This window comes from Nicotiana sylvestris, chromosome 4 (genome assembly GCF_000393655.2).
Source record: "Nicotiana sylvestris chromosome 4, ASM39365v2, whole genome shotgun sequence".
Classification (NCBI taxonomy): domain Eukaryota; kingdom Viridiplantae; phylum Streptophyta; class Magnoliopsida; order Solanales; family Solanaceae; genus Nicotiana; species Nicotiana sylvestris.
In genome coordinates this window covers 54,160,903-54,166,839 of record NC_091060.1, presented here as the reverse complement: position 1 = coordinate 54,166,839, position 5,937 = coordinate 54,160,903, and the positions used below count along the sequence as shown (strand labels likewise).

The window sequence follows — 5,937 nt, the reverse complement described above, 5'->3', positions numbered from 1 at the left end:
GTTATTTGTGGCGACAGCGTTGCCACAAAAGGTTGGAAAAAACGCTACAAAAATTGTTCCATAAGAACAAATATTAGATGAGTCGCCGCTATATATTCACCTTTAGCAGCGATTAGAATCACCACAAAAAATATTTATGTTCAGTGGCAAGATTATGTCGCCACTATAAATGCCTTTTAGTAGCGACTTGCATCGCCACAAAAAGTATTTATGTTCGGTGGCAAGATTATGTCGCTACTATAAATGCCTTTTAGTAGCGACTATCATGGCCACAAAATAGTTAAACCATGAAAGACACAATTTTTTCTGTAGCGACTAAAGTCGCTGCAAAAGAAATAGACCTACAACGACAACTTTTATATCGCAACAATTACTAATTTTTTGACAAAACTATGTTGCCACTAAAAGTTATTTTCTCAACAATTATAACGACCAAAATTATATACATTTCCATGCTCTAAAATTTCATATAGAGATATTCATATCAATTGACTATCAGTATTAAAGCAACCAATAATGTTTGACAAACATCAAAAGAATTTCTCAAGCCGAATATTATAAATATTATCATTACTAAAAAGTAAATTACATATATACTACCCGACACTTCATTGTGCATTGTAATTGTACGCATATACATATCCCAAAAAAGACAAAATATTAAGTTCCTTGTAACTGCTCCTTGCGCGACACCATTCTTGAACGATACCATTGTTTAAGTGCCTTGTCCCTGCTAGACAAAAGTAATATATATAAGGAACATAATGAAATTTGTTATATCCAATTACTATCAAAATTCTAAGAATTTTCAATCTATGTCAAAGGAAAGCCAGAAGTTGTTTGTGACTGTGTACTAAAAAGCAGCTTAACAATTCCAAAAGTTGTCTTGACCACAAATCAAGATTTAGGACAACATAAGAAGCTGTTCTTTTGTCCATGCTTCCCCTAACACAGTACGTCCCACGCTATCTGTATCTAGGAGTGTTAAAAGGCTGTAGCATGGGTTTCGAAGGCTACGGAGTCGACTTTACAAGCTACCGCTGCTGTGGCGTCCATACCGGCTTGCACACACCTTAATTATTCATCGAGTACGAGCTACCTCCGCCAACACAAGTACTAGATAACTTCCTACCAAGACTTAGGTAGATGAAACAGAATCAGCTATTGTTTTCTAAGTACATGTTTTTAAAAAAGAAATGGTGTCACTTTTTGTAAAACCAGATCCAAAAGCAAGAATTGATATCAATATATAACTGGTTTTGGAGAAAGCTGGTGGCTCGCATTTTCCAAAGCTAGTTAGTATTTAGTACTGCCAAAAATTAAGAGTGACATACTTCATTATGTGTTATGTTAGTTATGTACCCTACAAAATGTTTTTCATTTTGGGATACGACCACCGACAACGAGGCCTCTCCTCTTGTTAATACTTTACTACTACTATTTATTAATGCGAAACTTAACTGGTGAGTTTATCTCATGCTAGTATTTAATAATAATACCCGATTAGTATTTAATAATAACCTTGTGTGTCATACTTCAAAGACAACTTGATATTCAAGAAAATTACAGGTATTGCAGTTATGAAAATAGCACATAAAGCAAATGCATGCAGAAATGTCGATTATAGTTCTTGACAAACAAAAAGAAATTCTGTAAAGGATATGAATCAGAAAACTTCTGTAAAGGATACGAATCAGAGTTATCACTACAAAGCCGCTCTTAAACTTATAGCAACCTAAAACAATGAGTACAAGTGTTACAGATCACTTTGGATCTTAACAATGACATAAGTACCAGCAGTATTAACAATACCAGCAGTAAAAAAAAAACGAGCCAGTGATGATTTGGTTAAGAATATTAGTGCTCGACGACAAGCTTATATGAACAACTTGGCAGAGGGGTTAACGGCCTATCAAGCACTTAGCTCCAGCACTCCTAAACTATATTTTTCCAGTCCGCATGTGGAAAAAATCATCAAGGATAGTTGACATGATTATGATGTAGTAAAAGAGGATATGAGGGAGGAGATAATGGGTTTAAGGAGGTTACTGGAAAGAAAAACAGACTTATCAAAAGGGGAAGGTATTGTTATCATAGAACTAGATTCAACAAATTGAAACAAAAAACAAAAAATAACTAGCCAAAAAAACTGATACTGATACTGATAAAAAAAATGCCAGCCACCCAAATCTATCCATATAAATTCAATAATAATAATAAAGAACCAGCTAAAACAATCAACCACCAAACAAGGAGATGCACAATCATTTATCCAAAAGGAACAGGAGGAGGAAGTGTCAGCGGAAGAAATGCCAACTGATGAAGACATAGACATTGAAGAAGAGGAAGAGGAATAGACAAGTGAAGAAGATTATGAAAGTGTGGAGGAAAACTCCACCTTTGGAGAAATTACTGAGAATATGAACTTATCACCTAGATGAGTCTAATCTGCTAGAGGAAAAGCCACAAGAGGGAACAGATGAGGAAGAACAAAAAGTTAGATAACTAAAAGTCAGATAAGTATGACCAGATCACAGTCCAAATCATCATCATCATCTATCCAGTTTTAATGATTAACTCTACATTTTAGAATGTGAGATGCATCAGATCTCAGGGTTCCTTTGATAGGCTTAATCAGTTGTTTAGACTGCTACCTAATATGGTCAACATTACAATGCACAAGATCAACCTTTCTGTTGAAATAAAATCAACACATTACTAAAACCAGAGATGCCAACACATTACTAAACCCCTAAACATAAAGTCACTACAGAAGGAAGAAGAAAAGTCGAGAAGGAAGAAGAATTGTTAAGAAGGAGCGGAGCAAGTACTTGTTGTTGTTGCATTCTAGTCAAGAAACTAGCAAATTGTTCCTGCATCTTCTTCTCCACTTCTAGAGAGATCCTCTTGTCTGCTTCTGCATTTGCGTGTTGACGCTCCTCTGCCAACTTCCTTTCCAACTCAATTTCCATATTTCTTCGCAACTCAGCAGCCATTTGTTCACGTTCTTCTTGCAACTTCCTATCCATCTCGGCTTGCATCTCTTGATGCACAATATCAATAGCAGAAGACATGATGGCCTCTATGTTTGCCTGCTGAATGTTACTCTTTTTAGGAGGCTTCTTTCCATATCCTTTTCCACGAACATAACCAGATCAATACGTCCAAGTTTGGCCATGTAAAACTACATTAACCCAATACTCTGTAAATACTACTTAGTAGAACTTAGTGAAATACATGTAACTCTAAGAGATAAGAACGATGAAGTTAATATTGAGCTACAGAAGTAACTACAATCATTACTAATCTGAAGCTTGCTAAAAAAGATTTAGCATATTGATAACATCCTCAATAAACCAGACATATTCAGAAATTTGGAAACCAAGAGCTGCAAAAACAAAGTGTAGGAGGTGTTGAATTTGGTTGTCCAGATTTCTTAATTTGACCATCAAAACATTAAAGGAAAATAATACAGTAGAGCAATATGAAAAGTAGATTAAAAAGGGCTTAAAGAAAAAGAGCAATTGAAATTGAAGATGTGTTTTAAGATTCCAACACTTAAAAACGGATTGAATTTGAACAAATTATGCAAACAAACAGCAAAATATATCCATTTGAAAATTCCACAAATCAATACCAAAATATCAAAAACTAAAACTGCAAAACTGATTCCTTTAGCTATTATGACAATCCTGGTCCTTTCAATTAAGTCAATAGGAATCAAATTAATGGATAATTCAAGTAAATACCTTATCAGCCTTTTTATTTTCGTATCCACTTCCATCATATTGATTGACTCTGCTATGCTTTTAAACTCCTAACATAAAACTGATAAACACCCAAAACTATACAATAACAGGTACCGTCCGAAATAGAAACAAAAAAAACCAATAAGACTAAGGTCTAGAATATGAGATTATCTTGAATTTCTTCAATCAACTTGAACCTAAAAATTTAGAATCGACATGGAATTTCTGTGAGCTCACCGTGTCAACTAAGCAAATCAGATAATAGTACAAAAATGTGAAGCATGTTACATACAAATGTTATCTAGCTGTAAAATGTTAAACAAACTAACAATTAGCAAATTTCAGACAAATTTTCTACTACATGTCAGCTAAACCAATCCATAGACAAAGTTTTCCAAAACCAATCAGGCAATGTGTAATTAGAACAAATATTACCCCATCCTAAAATACCCCATCTAAAACTAAAATACTCCATCTAAAACCTTAGGTCAAAATTCTTAAAACCCAAATCAGCACAACATAGGCTCAAACTCAAACCATAGTATGATAAAATAGATCATAAAACTAACTTCTAGTTATAAGGTTACCTTGAATAGAGTAAAAGTGGAGCTTAAAAGTAGCAGGAGAGAACCCAATTTCTCGTCTCATAGCTTTCTCGGACTAGAAAGTTGCCAAATTTATGCGGGAAGAAAATAACCACATAAGAATAGAGAAAGAATGAAATACCAAACATACAATCGCAATAACAACACCAAAGGGTCTTTCAAGAGAAACTTTCACTTACCCAGGAAAATATATAGCTGAGAGTTCGGTCAAGACTTAGAATCAGCAAATAACTACGCTTAGATGACACAATCTGTACGAATTCCTGTAAATATTCAAATGGGTCAAAAAAAATTGAGATGAAATATGAGAATACAAATGTAAAAACATTAAGATAATAATTATTGCTAGCTGCATGTTAAAAATTTTGCCTTCTAGAATTTTTATAAAGAACCCCAAATGTAAAATTCCCCCCTCATTCTTGTTGTATTTGGAAAATCCTAAGAAAATCCAACAAACTTTCGTATAACCCAAAAGAAAAATGAAAGTATTAGGGATTTGAACACATACATGATTTGAGCTTTTGGGTCAGTAACTAGATGCAGAGAAATGGAGCAGCCAACATCTTCCTTTAATTAGGAGTTGAGAAATGGAGCTATCTATATAAGATTCACATTTTCTGATATTAGGGATTTTGAGCATAAGGGATTTTGAGTAGAGAGAGATTTTGAGCAGAGAGGGATTTTGAGCAGCTGATGAGAGGGGCTCTAATTTCTTTGTTTAGGCCTTCAGATCTTTTAGTGTTATTCGCCTATAATTTCTTTGTTTTTAAAAAAAATAAAATAACTAAGTATAGCAGCGACCCTGTCGCTCCAAAATACAATTAGCAGCGACATTTTTAAAGTCGCCACAAAATCCGTGGAGCCAAAATTTTGTTCTCGTGGGAATAAAATTTTTCAGCCTTTAGTTGCACATATCATAGGCGACCAAATAAAGTCGCTACTAAATATTGTCATTTTGTAGCAACATTTTAAAGTCGCCACTAAAACTCTAACTTTTGCTGCAACCAAATGGGTCGCCACAATAAGTCCAATTTCTTGTATTATTCCCACGGGTATCAACAAAGGTGTGTCTCATGGTCTTCTTTGCGTAATTTTAATTTGATTTTGGTTTTGTTTCTTTTAAACTTATTCTTAAAGAAAAAAATTCTTGGTTAAGTTTTTTGGTCTTTTAAATAGTTTTTTGATTTTGTATAGAATGTTTTGGTCAGATATTTTTTCAAAACATAACTTTATGCTCTTTTTTTTTTTCTGTTTCAAAGATCATTCCGATTTGTTTTTTAGAAATCAAAATTAAACTTTTCAAAGAAAAATATATTTTAGGATATTGATTTTAGGATAACTTACGCTCTATAAATTATGAGAAGATCTTTTTAAAAAAAATATATAATTATTATCATTATCTTTGGATTATAATTTTTTGGAGCTTAAATTAAAACTGACTCATTTGTCAATCCTACAATATGTAGCAAAGGAACAAATATCCAAAAGCGAAGATTTATACAACATCAACAAGATATTTAATCATAAATATATGGGATATTGTTACCTTTAAGTAAAAATATGAACTTAAACTTTTCAAAGAA

At 33.3% G+C, this 5,937-nt stretch overlaps 1 long non-coding RNA gene across 2 annotated transcripts; it reads right to left on the bottom strand.

The window, feature by feature from the left end:
* Positions 1–478: 478 nt before the first annotated feature.
* LOC138889142 (uncharacterized) lies at positions 479–5,070 on the bottom strand. Of its 2 annotated transcripts, none has more exons than XR_011406754.1 (5): positions 4,863–5,070; positions 4,534–4,617; positions 4,337–4,409; positions 2,832–3,184; positions 479–733 (listed from the first exon to the last, which is right to left on the bottom strand). It is a non-coding gene; the product is annotated as an uncharacterized lncRNA (long non-coding RNA). The 2 variants fall into 2 exon arrangements; XR_011406753.1 differs by having other exon boundaries at positions 479–730; positions 4,863–5,061.
* Between the last annotated feature and the right edge of the window lie 867 nt (positions 5,071–5,937).